The following is a 20,490-nucleotide window of genomic DNA, read 5'->3' as shown; positions in this document are numbered from 1 at the left end:
TTCTGTTTAACTTTCTGGCAATTATCTCAGCTGAGTTCAACTGATAGAAAAATTCACTGGGTGAGGGAGCTTTCAGCATGGATTCTATTATCCCAATGCACTTGCAGAATATTCTTCTGGTCGTGAAAGGGAAGAGACTAATCAGTTCAGTTGTCTCCATAAACTGGCTCCAAAGGCCAGGAGAAACTGGGCAATGTACATAATTCACACAGCATCTTTGCATCCAAAATACTTTGCATCCAAGCCAATTGGACATTTCTATTTTCCTTCTTTATTTAGATCAGTTTCTATTCAAATACAACAGTCCAGGAGTACAGACATCTGTGATGGCCAGGATCCTACTTCCCCACCCAACAAACACGCACACCCCGAGTTTTGCTGTAGCTCTAAAACTTCTGTGGAGTTGCAGAGCTACAGCAAAAGGGCAAGGACACAACCATTAGGCCAAACAGTACCAAACCCTAATATTATTGCAATTTCAAGAGAATTCTTTCAACAGCAACTTGATCCAAATAACTTAATACTCTCCAAAAGCCGATCGACAAAACTCAGACGAATAAAGCTTGAAGATCAACACTGTAATGCTGTACTAAGCTAACGGTGGTAACTAAATAATGATTATATGTAGTAACAGTTCAGAGTAGGCCTCTAGAAATAAATGGGACTTCAGTTATTGCCAACAGAAAGCCCAGTAATTTCAATAGGTCCATGCTAAAGATACTTATCAGTGGCTAGGACTCCAGGGGTGCAGAGATGTTTGCTGCACACTTGAAAGCGTGGACACTTCAGCAAAACATGTTTAGCAATTACAGTATCACTACAAGATGCGCAAATGAATGGGGCCTTCCCCTACCAAGAGGGCAAGTTGGGAAAACCTCCATGCTCACTCTCAGCTAAGACAGCTTCCATCTTTGGTTCTCAATTGCTGCATCCAGACACAATTAAAAATGCCAATTTCAGCTGAAGGGGCTTACCACTGGTCCCTCATTCCCAGAGCCTGTGCTAACTGTTCTGTCAGCTCAGCTTAAAGACTGGGGCAAAAAATAAATTGTTGAACATGTGGATATTTAAAAGCAAGGTGGTTTGCCATTCTGAAGTGAGACCACAGAGCCATGAGGCAAACCCCTGCTGGAAGGCAGTCCTTCCAGCCTAGACAGAATTCTGCCCTGTAGCCCAAATGTGTGCAGGTGAGCTGCAGGTTCTCAATGGAGAGGGAGCTGTACTCTTTATGAGCCATTTTGCAGAGTCCACAGCTCAGCCATGGCACGGCAGGCAAATTCCAAGCCTCCGTTCTAGCAAGTTCTGATTCAAGTTAAGCTGTACTCCTGCCACTAAATCAGCCTTCCCAGCCCGAAGAAATGCTCTGGAATACTGCGTACTTACATACACATGTGTGCATGCATGTGTGTATATGTACACACTAGACAGAAGCACTGTATTTGGATTAAAAAAACACGGACATGTTCCATGACTGCCATCATTTTACGGTGCCCATCTTCATAATCACCCAGGCAAGATGACATTTTTCTTCATTATTCCAAGAGACACATAATTATAATGAATGGGTATAACGCATCAGATTGAGTTCAAATAATTACAACTCAAGAAAGAAACCTGGCAGTTATTTGACATGGTTTGTTACATTAAACGGCATCCTATTTCTTATGCACTCTATCTTTGTTCACTTTGATGTATAATCACACCATGTGTCCCTTTTCAAAGGCCATCTAAATTAATGTGAATTGATAAAGGGTAATTATCGCTATGAATAATTAGTGCATCCTAATCAATGCAAATAGGACAAAACACTAAACTTACTAGCACTAATAGATCTTGTTCTTGATATACTTTCTGCTAACAGTGCTTCCATAGCATGAACAAAGACGGAGGGAAAGCTCAGTCCATAGTTACAGGGAACGTTTTTACGCGCCATTTAAGCAAGGAATGCTGAAAAAGTAGTAAGATTTGTATTTTACATGGCAGACATAGGGCAGTTCTATAAAATGAACCATTTAATAAGATACCTATGAAAACCACCGAATGACAAATCAGATATATAAATTATCAAAGCTTTTCAGGTCTTATCTAAGGGCCACACTGAACAATTGCATCACCCAGAGCAGTAGTACAGTTACTTTAAGTGGAATACTACATGCATTGCATGTGGTATTCCAGGTAGACTTTAATCCCACCCCACATTGTTCAAATAAATTTAGCCTTTTGCAAACTAAATTTGGTTCTACTTGAGCTCCATAGCCACTACAGAGCACCAAAAGGTTGGCTTTTATCTTGAAAACAAATTAACATAACCACTGGACTACTCTGCACCACTGCAGAGTATTTTGACACCAAAGTTCATCAGTGAACTGGCCATTTTTGTTTGCGGGGGCACCCCACAGCCTGTGCCAGAATCCACAGACAAAAATGGATAGGATCCAATAGGTCCTTAGTCATGCACATTTTTACCAGTTCATCACAGTACAATATCCAGTGACTACCCCCAATACCGGCAACTGTGGCTGATCCTGCACTGAGCAGGAGGATGGACTAGATAATCTCCAGGGTCCTTCCATCTCTATCATGCCATGCAGGCAGAACTGGTTATCAGCTGGGAACTTGTAATGTGGGGCAGTAGTTTCTGTAGCAGTAGTTTCTGTTTCTCTACTCCAGCCAGCAGACCAATGTGGGATTGAGACCCACCATTCTGTCACTGACAACCATCTAGCTCCGAGGTAGTGGTGAAAATGGAACTGCTAACCACAGCGCAGGGTACCATGCCCGATGTATATTGCCTAAACAGCAAATCTGTTAAGGACATGACCTTTAACAGCCATAAGTTCCCAGGATTTTGAAGCTGGGACATGGAAATGTTAAATCAATGTGTGTGGGTTTTTTCAAAAAAAAAAATTAAATACAGAAATAATGAACAACTGCTTATACAATGTTGTGTTTGCTCCTGTTTCCTGGGTTTTGTAAAACATCCACTGAGAAACCAGAAAAGAAGTGTTTTTATTTATCTATTAAGACAATGAACTTGATCATCAAGAGAATCAAGTTTTCTTTACTTGAACACAGTCTTGTAGAGTCCCCAGAAGTCTGTTGGCCAGAAAGAATGAGGAATAAACATGACATGCTTTTTACTGGAGGTTCTGGGAGAGTGATTATAGCCACAATGAATTAGATCATGGGTCTCAAACTCAACTTACCTGGGGGCCGCTAGAAGTAGAGTCTGGGTGAGGCTGGGCCGCATCAAGTATTCCACAAAAATGGTGGTGGGCCGCTCATCCCGCATGGCTCCCGGAGGCCGGCCCGGGCGCCGCCGGCACTTTGGAGACCGCAGGGCCCCTCCCCCGTGCCCTGCCCGTCCCGGCGTGCAGCTTAGAGGGAACATTGCGCCCAGGGTAACGACTCACGCAGGTGCGTGTGAGAAAAACGTGCGGGCCGCACTATCACTAAACTTCAATATCAAGTGGGGGCCACAAAATATCGTCCCACGGGCCGCAACTGGCCCGCAGGCCACGAGTCTGAGACCCCTGAATTAGAGGCAGTCAGTACATCACTGTTGCTCTCACAGTCTTTCTCCTTCTTTGACTCATATTCCTGCCCAGAACTACAAACAGAAGGTATTTCCACTGTGCAAGTGAAGTTCTGTTTCCACACAAACGCCTTGCCACCTTTGCGCACTTTGCACAAAGAATCACTAGCATCCCCAAGCATTTGCAAACTTCCTGGCCAGGACCAAGCACAGAAAAGAAACCCAGTGAGACCCCCCGATTGTCACATCTCTAGTTAACCCTGGCATTTAACGGTATAAGATGGGATATGTCAGCTGTTCTAACACATCTAGTATTTACTGAAACTCTTTTAAATATTGCAAATATTTATACTGGAATTTTATGCTACATTTTACTCCATTTGTATTTTATTGCCAACTATTTTTATTATTGCATTTCTGTTTATGAATTGTTGTGACTCTTCCAGAGACCTTCAGCTATTAGGCAATATAGAAATGAAAATAATAATCATTCTCATAGTCCACATGTCTCAAACATTACATATTTTGGACTACACTTCAATATTTAAAATTACCACTTACATATTTAAAATTTTAATTATTTTAAATTTAAAGTTATTGAAGACTGTTATCTCTTTTGAGATCTTTTTGGCCTGAGAAAAACTGAGCAAGATGCCATGGTATAGGACTTTCTCTACATGCGTTCTGAGCCCTATTAAGAATATTTGGACAGTTCTAAAGCAAAATTATTCTGGGCATGTGAAAGATACTTTGCTCCCCTTGCCTGCATAAAATTGAGTTTTACTCTGTTTGCCTTTCCTTTTGTAGAAATTTTAGGGTGATTTGTATTATTGTGATTTTCTTTGCTTTTAAGCTCCCTGAATCTTTTTGCATATAATTATTTTATAGGTTTTAAACATTGTTTGCTGCCCTGAACATTTCCAGGAAAGGAGGCATATAAATGTTTTGCTTTTATTTTTAATTAATGACCACAGGTCAGCAAGTTTTATTACCAAAAAGGTTTGATGAAGGATACAGTAGCTGAACTCGTATGTCATATCATCCCTAATTTTTTTAGAAAGAGTTTTGCTTACTGTAAGCAAACCAGAGTGGTAGCGCAGGCTGCTGTTTCCAGTGATGGTTCTATCGAGATTTCCGGCTGCTTCCCCTTCTCCACAACAATCCAGAGTCATAAGCCAGGGCTAGCTCTCACTGGGAGCAATGGAGTGGTAGCATATTTCATCAGTCCCAGTAAACCAGAACTTTTAAACATTCTGAATAGATTCACTGGAACGAAATGATAGAAGTTCCATCTAACTATGCTTTGAATGATGATGTTTGAACTGCACCCTTTGAACACAGTGACAGCATATGCAACACTCCAATACACATCCATAATTATTCCTCCACAGATTAAAGTAAAAGCAAAGCTTAAAAAGGTTAAACTTTGTTGAAAACACTGAAAATGATTTCATAGAAAGATTCCATACAATATGCAGCTTTGTCTTGCTAGCTGAAGGAAAAGAAATAGCAACAACCCAATTTTCTAGGGCCGTTTCATGAACAGGCAAATGCCGACAAAACACATTAAATTAAAATTAAAAAGCAAATTGCATTATTTTCTGAGGAATAATTATTGTATCTCATCTTCTTCATCTTAATTTAGGCATAATGCTATTACAAGTGTTCTATTTTTGAAATTATGGCCATCTCCTTACTGTACCACTCACACTGCATATGAGGATGCCGCGAGGATGTCACTGAACTGAGACCAATTGAGGTTATTTCCTTGTTTAAAAAATCCCTTGGAATGGAGCAAGAATGCTGACAGCAGCAAATGGCTCTGGGTTGAAGCTTAATTCTTCAATCACAGGACACAGCTGTCCTGATCCAAATTGGCGCTTCGTGCACTTACCCTAGAGTAGAACAAGGCTTTACAACATGCATAGGGAATTAAAATGATCTGTGGCTTGACTCTCCATGCTTTGATAATCTGAAACGGTACATCCTCCCCCATCCTAGTGCCCTAGTGCCTACGGACAACGAAAGCTGCAGTCCAACACATCTGGAGGGCACCAGGCTGGGGATGATTGAATCTTTCGGGCAGAGATGTCATGACCTAACTTGATCTCTTATGTCATCACTACCTCATCTGCGCTGCTGAGACAGTAGAGTTGCAAGTTCCCAGAAAATCAGTTATGTAGTTCAAGCCTGTTTGATCCTGGAACCCCACCCTCTGGATATCCCAAGGTGTTATGACACATCTGGGTGTCACCAGCTGAGATGTTCCAATGTCAGAGCCATCTTGCAAGCCTAATCGCCCTGTAACAGTCAGCTGCCCAGAACATGGAAAACCTCCCACTGAATCCTTTACAATATACAATTTAAATTATATCTTGTTGCACATTAGTTGAACCATCTCCCAGAATCTTTTGCTGAAAAATAGACAATTCTTCCTAATTTTGTATAGAAACACCCACTTTTAACTTCCCAGTTTCTAAATTAATTCCTTAAGGGCTTGTTTACATGCTCACTGATGCCTGAAGTTGTTTCTGGATATTGCTACCCAATTATACTAGAAATTGGTCAGAAATCAGATAAGATTGTATCAGTATGTTAGTAACTTAATATTGCCAAATGTACATTAAGAGATTAAATATATGCACACACACGTACGCAAGCACGCACACAAGACAATTTCCTAGCAGATACAACAAAAAGACTCCTCAAGTTTCTCAGGCAGCAGATTCCACGGACAAGTAGCATAAGAGTGCAGTCCTATGCATGTTTAGACAAAAAAAAACCCTACACATACAGTTCAATGTTGTAAGGTTTTCCTGCCTAAGCATACATAGTTTATAGCCCAAGACTATATTCCATAGTGTCTCTTCCATGGCCTCTTCGCTCATCTTCAGTGCCAACCATGAACAATGATCTTTTCATATTTGAAGACTGCCAACAAAATGCCTCCATTGATCTTTTCTTGGAACTAAACCAGTTTCCCAGCCTTCTCTTTCCCACATACGTACACAGCACAACACCTGTAACATCCAGATGCCAAGCTGACCTTCAAACATTTTGGGAAGGATCATAAGTTCAGTCTTTAGCATCTCCAAGTAGGGCTGGAAATCACTGATGTCTAAAATCCTATTGGCAACAATACTGAGCATGTACCAGTAGCCTGACTTGCCATAAGGAAGTTTTCGGTGTATAATGTTGATAAACTAGAAAGTCCTTTTGAATGGTGGCAACCAGGAACGTATTTATTTAAAAATAATAAATATTATTATTTCAAGCCCTTCCCTAGAGAATCAGCAAATGCATGCCCATGTTTTCCGAAGATTAGAATTTATATTAATCCCACTATTCCAAGTCTTACTTCAAGTTGCAATATGTCCCAAAGCTTCCTTGGGTTTTGTTTAGAATTTGGGATCAAGGAAGTTCACTACTTCCCTTTCCACTCACTCATTCTCTTTTTCGTTTCATCTACATCATTTTTTTAAAATGGTCATATCCCTCATCCATTTTCCCCAGAGTCACTGCTGCCTATGTGCTGTTCCTTAAACCTAGGGTTCTCTTGTCAGTGAAGTGACCACCTATATGTAACCACAAGCAAATATTGCCAAAGATTCTGCCACTGGTTGTGTGTGTCTTAAAAAAAAGTTGAGTTATGACCAAGGGCAGGAATGAGAGCAGTTTGCACCCAAAAGGTGCCATAGTTGTGAGGAGGGGGAACTGAGGAGCATAGCAAATCTTCCCCCACTGGTTAGCTCTAACTGTGGGCATCTCCAAAACAAGAATGCAAGCATGCACCTGTCTAAATGCCCATGGTAAGGATCAAGTCCTCATTTTGCTTGTGTCAGAAAAGGGCAGGTTGCTCACCTGTAACTGTCATTCTTCGAGTGGCCATCTGTGCAGTCACACATATGGGTGCTGCACCTGTGCAGTGCCTGTAGCCGGGAAGGTTTAAATGCTTAATGGTTTTGGCAGGAGCTCTGCACCCCTCTCCCCTGCCCACAGTATAAGAAGGCAGAGTGCCTGCCATTTCCTCAGTCTACTGAAAACCGACCGTTCGCCCTCAAGCAGGAGCATAAAATATTACAGAGCACATGTTGAAAACTAAGGCAAAACATATACGTATATATCCTTCTACGGATCTGCCACCGAGCAAAACATGGTACCGTAGAAACCCAGTCCCTGACACCGAGTGGGGCTGGTGGGTGGGTTGTGTGAATGCACAGATGGCCACTCAAAGAACAACAGTTACAAGTGAGCAACCTGCCTTTCGTCGGGGCCTCTGTGCATCACACATATAGGTGATTAGCAAGCTTACCTGATCCAGAGGCGGGCGGTGTCATCACTGAAGAACAGAAGAAAGGACTGCATGACCAAAGGAGCGATCCAGTCTGGCACGCACATCAAGGCAGTAATGCCTGGCAGAAGTGCAAGGGGTAGTCCAAGTGGCAGCCTTGCATATGTCATGGAGCGGAATGCCAGCAGAAAAGGCAGAAGAAGCCATGACAGCCCTTGTGGAATGGCCGCTGGGCATGACAGGCAATCCAGTGCAGAAAGTTGATAGGCCAGCTCAATGGTCTGCACAATCCATTTCGAAAGTCTTTGAGATCTGACAGGAGACCCTTTGTCATGTTCTGAATACTTGATGAAAAGATGCCTGGTATTGCGAAAGGGTTCTGTGAGAGTCCTGTAGAAAGCAAGGCAGCGATGAACATCAAGAGAGTGCAGTGAGCACTCGATAGGTGTAGCTAGAGTAGGAAAAAAGGCTGATAAAATAATGTCCTGATTGACATGAAAGGGTGACACGACTTTCGGTAAGAAAGCCGGGTCAGTACACAGAACGACCTTCTCCTTGTGGAAATAGAGATAAGGAGGGTCTATACGGAGCGCACAGAGTTCAATGGCCCTTTTAGCTAATGTGATAGCGACGAGAAAGGCAGTTTTCCAAGACAAAAGACGTAAGTTGGTAGTCGCCAAGGACTCGAAAGGAGGTTTAGTGAGCGTAGAACAACTGAAAGGAGTGTAGAACAACCGAAAAGCTCCACGTCGGAATAATGAACCAAATCAGTGGCTAAAGCTTCTGTAATCCTCTAAGGAATTGACGAATGAGGACGTTAGAGAATACTGGGTAGAAACCATGTAACCCCTCGGAGAGTGAAAGTTGTCGGATCGTTCCTTTACGAAGAAGCTGCTGAACTTCGTCTTTCAGAACCAATGACTGAGGCGTATATCAGATTGGTCCCGATGGGGGTACAGTATCGAACTCGATTCTATAACCATGCTCCACGATAGATAAAACCCACTGATCAAATGTGATGGACTCCCAAATGGGGAGTCGACTTTGCAGTCGATCCCCAAAAGAAAGAGGGGAGGGTGGGTACAGGAGAGGAGAAGAGGTTCACTCAGCCCGTCAACGCTGGCATTTATCTGAATCTGGTTGGCAATGGCTCTGTTAAAAGCGCTATGGTGGTTGCTTTCAGCACTGCTGACAAGGCTGAAACTGCTGCCGGCCAGAGAATTGTGTATAGGGTTGATACCAGTAAGAAGGATGGGACCAAGACCACTTACGTCGAGACAGGTTGGGGAGTACCATCTGATGAGCTGTCACATGCAATTCCTGAATCGTCTTCATCTTGTGGTCCGTCTTAGCATTGAACAGCCCCAAGCCATTGAAGGGCATGTTCTCAATGCGGTGCTTTTTTTCATCCGGAAAGTTACAGTTCTGGAGCCAGGTATGGCAACGGAGGGCTACAGCACCAATGAGGGCCCTCGAGTTGCAATCAACATGCTGTCTCACCGTGGAAAGTTGCTGGATCGCCACCTACATTGCCTCTTTGGTGAAAATACGGGCCAGGTCCCTCTGCTGCTCCGGAAATGAAGCTGTGATATTTTCCAGTTTTTGCATAAGAAAATACTGGTAACAAGCCTCATAGTTAGAAATCCAGAGGCCGAGACCTGTGGCGGCATAAATACGACAGGCCATCATGTCAATCTTCCGCCCTTCTTTGTCATGAGGAGTGGTGTGTTCCCTCGACTCACAACCCTGGGATGACTCCACAACGATCAAGTTCAGTCTCGGGTGACACAGGAGAAATGAAATATCCTGTTCACGAACTCGATACATGGATTCATAATGTCATTAAGTCGGCTGCGGCTAACTGGGGAAGTTCCATGGTTCCATCATAGCCTGACGAAGTGCGGTGATAAGCTGCAAAATGATGGCGGCGGATTGTTCGCTTTTGACGATGTTGTAAAATTTACTGGTACTGGGATCAAAGCGGTGCTGGGCTTCCATCTCCAGTGACCTTGCCAATCTCACCATCAGTCCCCCAAATGTCGAGTACAACTCCTCAGGTGATGTGGGACCTTGAGTGGTGATCACTGCCTCTGGTGAAGTGGACGCTACATCCAAGTCCTCCAACTCAGAATCATAACAGAGCAGAGGACTGGAGGAGGAGTCAGCCGGCAAAGAAGGGCGCCTGGATTGAGCTGCGCCGGACTTTGATAGAGTGTCCCTTGGGACCAGAGATAGGGTATGGTGGCGTACCAATGGATAGTACCGGTACAATGCATAGTCGTCCCATGGTTCACGATGGGCAGATCCACGAGGCGCTTACACCCATTCTCCAGAGGGACAGATAGAGGCACGCTGCTATCGCACCTGCTGAGGTGGGGCCCTAGGGGAAGCCTCAGGCGATGGCTGCGGTATAGGTGAGCGTGCCATCGGAGCCATCTGTGCAGAGTGCCAGATCTCTCCATCAGACATCAATCCCAACATGGCTGCCTCCTGGTGTTCTGGCGAGGACAGGACAGAAGGGACGACCCGTTGCGGGGACCCCGGCGGAGTCACCTGCATCATCAATTGGAGAGGCGGTCCAGTTGGTGCCTGTTCCGAATCGACAGCTGGGACCGATGGAGCAGACGAACCCGAATCATAGCCTTCTTTGTTTTGTGAGCTGTCTTGCCTGTCTTGACTTTCTTAGGCTTCTTGTGGCCTGAGGACTTGCCTGGTCCACTGTGCTTCCTCTTCTCCTTTTGTTTGTGAGGAGATTTACCGGAGCACTTGTCCTCCAGCAGAGTAGCACCATCAGCCGATGGGCTGGGCGAAGGGGCAGCCGAAGAGGGCTGCGCAGTGGATTGGCCCACCAGTTGGTCAGACTGAAGCAGGGCCTGGTCCCTTAAGAGTTTGCGCAGGCAGTTCTCTCAATTTTTCTGCACCTGCTTTGTAAAGGTGTGGTAATGGCCACATTTATCAGTCCTGTGCTCTTCTCCAAGACAAAGAAGGCACAGGTTGTGTGGATCAGTAGGAGACATCTTAGACCCGCACTGAGAGCACGTGCGGAAAGCCGCACACTGAGCCATCGAGAATGAAAAAAGGAGAAGATAGCGAAGCTTAGAAATGTAAGAAGAGAAAAACTTTTGGGAGGGGTGGGGGGAGTTAACAGGGAAAAAAGGGGGATGTGAAGAAAACTAACAGGGAGGGATAATAACTTGGAAATCTTTACAAGAAGCTAAGAGAAACAATGGTTTAAGAGAGAACAGGATACACAATCTAGGAACTGAGAGACAGAAGGCTCGAGGCACAGCGAACGGCGGTCGCAAGAAGCCTGAGGAAATGGCGGGCACTCCGCCTTCTTATACTGTAGTGGGGGAGGGGTGCAGAGTTCCCGCCAAAACCGTTCAGCTTTTAAATCTTCCCGGCTACAGGCACTGTGCAGGCACAGCACCCATATGTGTGATGCACAGAGGCCACGACGAAGAACAAGGAGTCTTCCTCTATGTGACCTGGATACCAGCTCTGCAAAGATCCTGTAAAGTGGTAGACACAGGGCTAGAAAAACAGTGGTTGATGAACGAACAGAAGGAAGTTGTATATGGAAAAACAGGCAAGATACTGCTGCATGTTACTTGGGAGTAAGTTCCATTGTGCTGAAGAGGACCTATTTCTGAGTCGACATGCATGCGATTCCACTTTAAAGTTGAGTCAGGAGAAAACAATTTGAGGATTAGTTCAAAATACCCATAGAGTTTACCATTATTTAACATGTCAACAATTTTTTTTCAATGGACTTCTGAAATACACTGCCACACCTAAATTAGTTCAACCAGATACAGGATTTGCCCTTACTGCAATCTTGCAAAAGAACACAACAAACAAAAATGCAGCAAAACTCAAAGCAGTTCACAGCTTTCTCCACTATTTTCCTGGAGGTACAAGGTGAAGAAAAACTTCACTGACACCCAGTTGTAGTGAAAGGTACATGGACTAAAAATTTCCATTGCACAGCAAGTTTATCTCTGGCTGGACCTGCAATGGCACTACAGCAAAAAAAACATACCCTTCGCAAGCCATCCAGCACACTGTCCTGCCCTTGCCTGTCCACCACACATGATGCAAGAGATCCATACAGAACAAACCCATATTGCTGCTGGAAAATCTGGGAAGGGGCGCTCAGGAGCGTTACCAGGAAACCCTCCCTTAAAAGCTATTATAGGCCCATGAAAGAAAATATGCAGGTATTTGCATCGCTTTCCCCAAATAGGTGCAATATTATATCCACCTATTAGTTCTATGGGATGTCCTACATAATGCCTACTCTGTCCCAAGATTCAGTAGTCATATAAGGAACTACAATTGTGCTGTGCAATTACTGCAGCACTGGACAATGCTAAATTCTTACAGGGACACTCTGGTCTTATATCTCAGAGCCCCTTAAGTTCTGTGCTATTAATATTCTCCAGGCAACCTAAGGTCATCTCCAGAACATCTCAGCCTTGGTAAATACTCCCAGTTAATCTCTTTCAGTGCCAGGTATTGTGCTTTATTCACAAGCCACAGTCAAAGAGACCACAAACAGTCACAAACCTTAACACCCTCTGCAAACCTTGAGCTGGCTAGATGCTTACCCCAAAAGCAAAAGCACAATATTTTTATTTTTTAAAAAATTGGCAAAAGCAGAGAATGGTAAGGACAGTGGAGGAAGAGGGTTACTCCAAAAGCTCTGTTGTGCTCGTTTCCACATCACGATGAGAGCCTTTCCCACTAAAGGGACGTGATATAAATCTAATAAAAATAATACATAAATTATAATAGTAGCAATGAATAAGCTACTAGGGAAAGAGCCACATTTTCCAAAGACAGAAGCAGAATGCAAGCACAGATATGTAGCAAAAGTGCAACAAGTCAGATACAAACTACAAAAAGTGCAAAAAAAATCCAAATAATGCAAAAACTTTGCTTGCGCTCAGCTAGATCTTCACACACAGTTTGGATAAGGAGCCTCCGAAGATAAAATCATACAGTTACTTTGCATTTCCCAGGATTCTTTCCAAACAGTTTTCAGACTCCACCTAAAGAACAGAGGTCAATTACGCTCCTCCTGTCTCCCCTCACCCCAAATTCACTCGTGCCTCGTCTTTGCAGCAAGGAAATAAAGGTGGGTGGGGCAGAAAGACCTGCTTTGGAGGCCTCCCTCTGGCTTCCTCTCCCTCCCTATTGTGATGATGATTTCTTGCAGTAATTTTTTGAAATTAATAGGCTGCCTGGCAGTTCACTTGTCAGTATGGGTTGTTCATAGCTTGGACATTTGTAACCCAGGGATTGCTTGAAGAACTTTCTCAGATCCTCAGCTTTCAGTAGTAAGACCCTAGACATTATAGATGGAGAACAAGGCAATGGGAGTGTTCACTAGGATCTCAAAAGCTTGGAGAAATTAAGACTGGGAGAAGGGAAGAGTGTCACTCACACACACACACACACACACACACACACTCACTCCATGACAAAAATTAGGGGCAAATGTTACCTAGGGAGGTTGTGGGCTCTCCCACACTAGAGGTATTCAAGATGCAGTTAGACAGTTTCTGCTAGAGGTGCTTTTAACTGGAGTCCTACATTGAGCAGGGAGTTGGACTCAATGGCCTTACTGTTCCCTTCCAACTCTACTATTCTATGATTCTATTAAAAATTATGAAAAGTGGAAAAGTGTTCGTTTAGTTCAATTTATACAGGTCACAGAATTTTGTTTTTTCTCTCACAGAATTTGGACTGCTTTGGTTTATAATTTTAATTATGAAGTGCACACAGCTGACTATGGCTCCACTATCTGCCAGCCAATAGCTAGTTACAATATCACAATCGTACCCTTAGAGATAGGTTTGTTTCCCAGAGGTATGAAGTGATTTGGTGTCCATAGCAACAGAGTCAATGTCTTCTTTCTATGCAAACACTGCCTGTCCTAGTGAATCATCCAACAGAACTCAGATACGCTATTAGGCCAGTATGCTAAAAAGCATGGACCCAGAAAAATTCATATAATACCTGAAAGCTCCTCCTCCTATTCCACTTTCCTTTTCTCGCACAGGAAAGTGGCTATGTTTCCAGCTGTGAAAACATGCCCCACACACATGAAGAGTAACCACACCCATCACAAACATGACCCAGCATGCTTCAATATCTTTTGACTCGGTTTCTTCTCCAACTACAGTTCCCTTCTGCCCCATGCACAGCAAACTACCTTTGATGCACAATAGTTTCAATAGCATGAGATGTGTAAGAACCACCATTAGCCAAAAGGAATCAAATATCCTGGTTTCCATATGCAAAGCCTTATTCTACCACACGCGAGAAGCAGGGCAGTTTTAATTGTACCCTGCTACCTAGGCCAATAGGTAGTCTAATTCAGAAGGAGATTACAAAAGGTCATCACCTTGTGTGTCTGATTATCATTATATGTTGCACATCTTAGGAAGTACTAGAGCACAGGAGAAAATATGGGACACAGGACAAAAATCTGGTTACAATGTATGGAGATCCCCACTCCTTAGTGCTTCTGAGCTGGCAGAATGAAAGTGAGTCAAATTCATTGCAGTCATTTCTCAACAATGTGTACTAGTTCAATGCTGAACTAGTTTTAAACCCAAGTTTTGCCTTATAAAAAAGCAAGCCATCCGAGTTTCAAGGTGGATTTCAGATAAGATCCTCCATCAACAGATTGTTCCAAGATGAAGCTGAATGTTTGTAAGTATTTTGACAGAATTAAAACCTACTGTTGTCATGCCGCTCATGATATAGGATGGAAGGGCTGTCGCTCACCAGCTGACCGTATCCTTTGCATTCAGAGAGTCCCAGATTCAATGCTGGGGACGGAGTAAATCCTAAACATTTCCATCAAAATTTTAAATTAGAAATAGACACCCTCTTGCTCATGATTTGTGGGAACAGCTAAATAGTCTCCAAAGAAAGGGTAGGAAGGAATATCTGTGTCACTATGTCTGCACTGCTTTTGCTGTTCCAGGATTCAAAAATACATGAATTGGCAATGGCATTGATTTTCCCAAACCTTTGCAGCCATTCACAGTACACAATCAGAGATTTCTCGCTGCAGATGCATTACTGGGAGAAGGAAATCCTTGGAACTGTTACAGCAACAATCAGTGAGTGTAATGAGGAGAAGGAAGAGAGAGAAAAGGAGGGTGGGCTGTTGGGCAGAAAGAAGGGTGCATACGAAGAAGCAGGAAAAGCAAATGATAGCAAGTAAGCAAGTGGGGTACAGAGAAATGAAAGTGCTATGAACTAGCAGGAATGGGCAATACTGCTGGGGGGGGGGGGCGGGATGGAAGCTGCACTTCAATGCCTCCGAAGGGCACCAGCTTGTCTACACCAGATTAATGACACTGGCTTGGTTCAGGTAAACAAACAAACCCGAATGAAAACACGATTTATTGTGCCAGGAATAAGCAAAGAGACCACATCAACCCACCTGTACCAGATCTGGCATTTCTAACTTTGGGGTTTGTTTGTTCATTTTGCTTTTAAGTCACAGGTTCCAAATCTGAAAAATCACTTACAGCACAGTCCTAGGCAAAACTACTCAGATATCATTAATACCAGACTCGGCAGAACTTGCTCCCAGATAAGTAGATAGGAATTCAACCTTCATCATAGTTTGGATCCTAGTTCAGCTTCCCCAACTTGGGTCCCCCCAAGTGTTTTAGACTATATTTCGTGTTGTCCCCAGCCAGCATGGCCAATGGAAAGGAATTGTGGGAATAGTAGCCCAACAACTTCAAGAGAGACCTGAATTAGGGAAGGAAGTCTTAGCTAGTCAACTGCAATTAAGACAGCTACAATGAGAAACTGTGGTTTAAGGAAACTAAAATGGAAGCATGAAAGGCTGCATACCAGAGAGAAGGATGGCACATGGTTTAGTTTACCATTGTTTATCAAGCCATGGGTGTAACACATTTTTTACAGCCCTCCAAACATATTAGACGGCAACACCCCGCATCGCTAACCATGCTGGCTAACGATGCTAGCAGTTACAGGCCATCATACCTGAAAGGTGCCAAGTTCAGGAAGGCTGATGTAATGTGCTGCACCCAAACTTGCCTGCTGAGTTAAAATTCTAACGAAATTCTTTCCCATTAATGTGTGGCCCTGACAAACTAGCAACTTAGGGAAGTAGCCCTCAGAGTGATCTGAGTTTAAACTCACCCCCTCATCCCAATCTAGTTTCACTCTGTGGGCTTCTTCACAAATGACTCTTCCCAAAATAGAACCAATAAGCATTTGAAAGAAAACACCACCTCCTGGGAAGACCCCCACTAGTCCACGCATGGTTGCTGCACCCACTCACCCACCCTGCACCATCTCCATGTAAGAACATGCACATATGAAAATACACATAACCACACGCACAAAAACATGTATGAAATGGAGCTATATTGTTACACCAAAATTTATTCAAAACAACTGCAATGCCAAAATTAAAGTTGCCAGTACATAATCTTTCACACTCAAACAGATACAAAATTTCTGATACCATCAAGCAAAGCTGCAGTGAGTGGAGGACACTTTCTGAGGCTGACTCCGTTTCAGGCTCCAAATTGTTAGCAACAACCTAAAGCTAATAAACTTGATTAGGCAGGGAAAGATAGCAAAATGCATCTGCGTAACAGGCCAACAGGCAGCTAGGCCAGCCTCTTTTCATGAAACCTGAGCTTCAACTCTCAATGAAGGAGAAAATGAATAAGACAGCCAAGTATAGTTGCTCATTCATCCAACTGAGTAGGACTGTTCCAAAGTGGCAGAAAATATTCAAAACTTTGGCAAAAAGAAGGAAGGTTCCACTCCTATGTACTGCTGCCCTGTTTTCTACTTTTATACATCAGCACAGGTTCTGGCAAAACAGAGCACAAGAGCCAGGCCAATAAGCTGATGCTAATAGTAGTTACTTGAAGGAAGTTGTGCAAGATTTGAATGACACCTCCTTTCAGGCATGCTTTCACAGCTTTCAAAAAAAATTCCATTAAGCCCAACCTAAAGGCTGTCCTTGGCCTGAGTTACGTGTAAGGATTTGCCAGCAAACTAAAAGGTGGCATCACGCATACTGATGGCAGTTTTCTCATGCCTAAAGCAGCCGATCACTCACCCTAGTAAGTCTTCCATCCTGAGCTGCCTATGCTGAACAGGATATGAACTTCTCACTTGCCACTTTGATCATGCAGGCTGAGTAGTAGATTCCGCAAGTGTCAGTTTTGTTTGTGGCATGCAGATGAATCACTTCCCATGGGAAAGAATAGCCTCCAGGCTATTCCGAGAGACAACCACAACTGGGCACTAATTTTGGGCACCAACTCTGAGACAAAGCAAGGAGAGCCAGTGCGGTGCAGTGGTTAAGAGCGTGGGACTGGGACTCAGACGATCCGGGTTCTAGTCCCCGCTCGGCCATGGAGCCAACTGGGTGACTTTGGGCCAGTCACAGACTCACAGACTCTCAGCCCAACCTGCCTCACAGAGCTGTTGTTGTGGGGATAAGATGCAGGAGGAGGAGGAGAATGATATAAGCTGCCTTGAGCCCTTTGTAGGAAAAAGGCAGGATATAAACTGATAAATAATAAATATTGCCAAACTGAAGAATCAACCGATGCCCAACTTGCAAGTGAAGAAAATTTTTTCACAGGAAGCTAGTTGGCCGCCATGTGAATGCTGGACCAGAACCTTTGGTATGATGCAGCACAGTTTTTATGTTCTTATTTATGTAATGTCACCTGAGTTGCTTTGCCATAGCTCTGATCTAAAATTATGCTACGCTTGAGGCAATGAGCACCGGGGGGGGGGGGGGGCAGAATAAACGTTTCATTCCATAGCCAAATTGAAGATCTATGTGTTTTGGATGGCAACCTGCTGGTGCTTCCATGGATGGCAGCCTAACAGCTATTGAGGCAAAGCAAAATTCAAGAGGAGGGGGTAAAGGAAACAATAAGCATTTTCCCCCTTTTCAGTAGGCCAGGGGAATGAAAAGTATAAATCTTGTACCTTGACAGAGGTTGAAAAATGTGCACACATGTTAAAATACTGTCCCTTGCAGCAGCCTATAAATATACCCATTAAATGCACTCCAATAATTTGGTGCTGGAGTGAACATAGACCTTTAAAACTTCCTCACCTGGAACCAGAACTAGATACAGCCTACAGCCTACAGAACAAAAGTGCCAAAGGAATGTTTCTTTTAAAAGTTTACCACTGTTATTTCCTCAATATTTAACTAAATATTTTACCCCTGGGTTTTCTTCAGTGTTTACCTTTATTAGGAATTCACTGTTCTGAGAGCTTTTGCTAAAGAACAGTATATAAAAGCTTTAAATAAAAAATGAGTATTAACAATCGCCCAACTCAACAGAGGATTCCCCCAGAGCACAAGAAGCAAGGAACTCCACAACCAGCTGAATACCCTAATCTGTAGGGTTTCCTATTACTGCTATTAAGAGGCTGGGATCAGCTGGCTCTAAACCAAACTACTTATGAGCTGTGTGGACCTTTGGAGGGTAGTCTAATGCAGTTCATAATTGGCCTAGTTTTTCCAAACCGGTGGGGTTTTGTTTTCAAATCCCTCTCTGTACATTATACCTGCAGAAGATGGCAACTCAAATCAAGTTTTTGTGTGTTGTTTTTCTCATATTTAGATTGACTACACAAAGTGCATGGTTATTTCCAACACAAGCAACAGGAGCACAAAGAGCAGCATAAACAAACAATGCATCCCTATCCCAAACAGTTCACTGCCTAAGAAAGCAATCCTTGGTACCTTGGCAAGCATCCCAGGAGCCATAGGATTGTTCAGATTTCCCTTCCTGAGGTCAGAGACAAAAGTTCAACCTCAAAAGGGTAAGTCAGAAATGCAACCCTCCTTGCTGTCCTCTGAGGTCGGAAAAGCAAATTCAGAAAAGACAGAAAAGGGTCATTCCAGGGGCAAAGAAAAGAACAGACTGGCAAGACCAGGGTACTCTGAGCCTTTTCCAGCCAATTTCCTCTTCCTCTGAAGCCTCTGGCTGAATAGGCTAAGAAACTCTAGTGCAATCTTTGCCCCCATGTCTTCCTACACTGCACTGGATGCTCAGTTGTCTCCGAGTTGGGGGTTTCCCAATACCAAGGGCTCAGTCAACAGGATTGTGCCCTAAAACTTTTAAGTAGCCAGTATAAAACAGAAGGTAGGAGGGCAAGAGGCAAGCATAGCAGATGATGAATACAGGCAAATACAATTACACAGGTACAGAGCAGTCTTATCTTCCCACTCATTCCTGCACCCCCACCACATCTATTTTCACTGTAAAGGAAGACTATGTGGCTTCCTTCCAATGCAGATCACTTGGAGCAGAGTGGTCACTGCAGATTTCATCAGGGCTTCAGGAGGGAGGAACAAGTTGCAATGTTTCATTGCCACCATCCTGTAGAATTCTCCTTTAGAAGGACGCTGAGTTGCTCATGCCAGATTGTTGCCTGGGTCTGTGCAGCAGAGAGCAGTGGGATGGATCAGCCATAACTTTGTTCCATTCAGCCCCAGAAAAGTGACATCAGCTTTTCCCTAGCAGTGTTCCACTAAGGCTGCAGACATCATCTCTCATTGTTGTTGTTAGTCGCGCAGTTGTGTCCGACCCATCGCAACCCCATGGACAACATTCCACTTGGATGAAACTGATTATCTGGACCCATTTCAGTCCGGCTTCAGACCCGGGTATGGTACTGAATCTGCCTTGGTCGCCCTGTACGACGACCTGTGCAGGGAGAAGGACAGGGGGACTGCGTCCCTGTTGGTTCTGCTGGACCTCTCAGCGGCTTTCGATACCATCGACCATGGTATCCTTCTGGATAGGCTTGCGGGATTGGGAGTTGGAGGCACTGCTTTGCAGTGGTTCCGCTCCTATCTCAATGGCCGGTTCCAGAAGGTGGTGCTGGGGGACTATGGCTCTGTGCCATGGCAGCTATGCCATGGAGTACCACAGGGGTTCATTTTGTCCCCTTTGCTGTTTAACATCTACATGAAACCGCTGGGAGAGGTCATCAGGAGGTGTGGGCTGCGGAATCATCAGTACGCTGATGATACCCAGCTCTACCTCTCATTTTCCACCAATCCAGGTGAGGCAGTGGCTGTGCTGAACCGGTGCCTGGCCGAGGTAATGGGCTGGATGAGGGCCAATAAACTGAAGCTCGATCCAGACAAGACAGAGGTCTTGTTGGTTGGCGGATCGGGCGTCGGAGAGGGTGAATTGAACCTAGTCCTGAATGGGGTTGCACTCCCTCTTAGGGACAAGGTCCGCAGCCTGGGAGTGCTCCTCGACCCGGAGCTTTCACTGGAAGCTTAGGTGACAGCAGTGGCGAGGAGCACTTTCCTTCAGCTTCGGCTGATTCATCAGCTGCGCCCTTACCTGGAGTACGACTGCCTGGCAACAGTGACACGCGCTGGTGACTTCCCGCCTTGACTTCTGTAACGTGCTCTACGTGGGGCTACCCTTGAAGACGGTCCGGATACTTCAATTGGTTCAAAATAGAGCTGCCAGGTTGCTGACGGGGACTGGGCATTATGTTCACATGACTCCAGTCCTCCGTCAGCTTCACTGGCTTCCCATTGAAGTCCGGGCCCAATTCAAGGTGTTGGTGATGACCTATAAAGCCCTAAACG

The 20,490-nt window shown here is 44.3% G+C and overlaps 1 protein-coding gene across 3 annotated transcripts in view; it reads right to left on the bottom strand.

Moving 5' to 3' along the window:
• Positions 1-20,490, bottom strand: part of SRGAP3 (SLIT-ROBO Rho GTPase activating protein 3) — a 238,153-nt gene that overhangs the window by 198,249 nt on the left and 19,414 nt on the right. The window contains exon 1 of one of the 3 annotated variants that reach the window (XM_044451994.1): positions 16,963-17,019. The exons of the other annotated variants lie outside the window; for them this stretch is intronic. The gene's annotated coding sequence lies outside the window, so the exon portion shown is untranslated. Of the gene's footprint in view, positions 1-16,962; positions 17,020-20,490 lie in introns of those variants that run through there. 3 annotated transcript variants of the gene reach the window in all.

Source organism: Varanus komodoensis, unplaced genomic scaffold, assembly GCF_004798865.1.
Source record: "Varanus komodoensis strain SLA01 unplaced genomic scaffold, ASM479886v1 scaffold6_4, whole genome shotgun sequence".
NCBI lineage: Eukaryota > Metazoa > Chordata > Lepidosauria > Squamata > Varanidae > Varanus > Varanus komodoensis.
The sequence above is the reverse complement of the archived record's forward strand: the minus strand, read 5'-3'. Positions and strand labels throughout refer to the sequence as shown.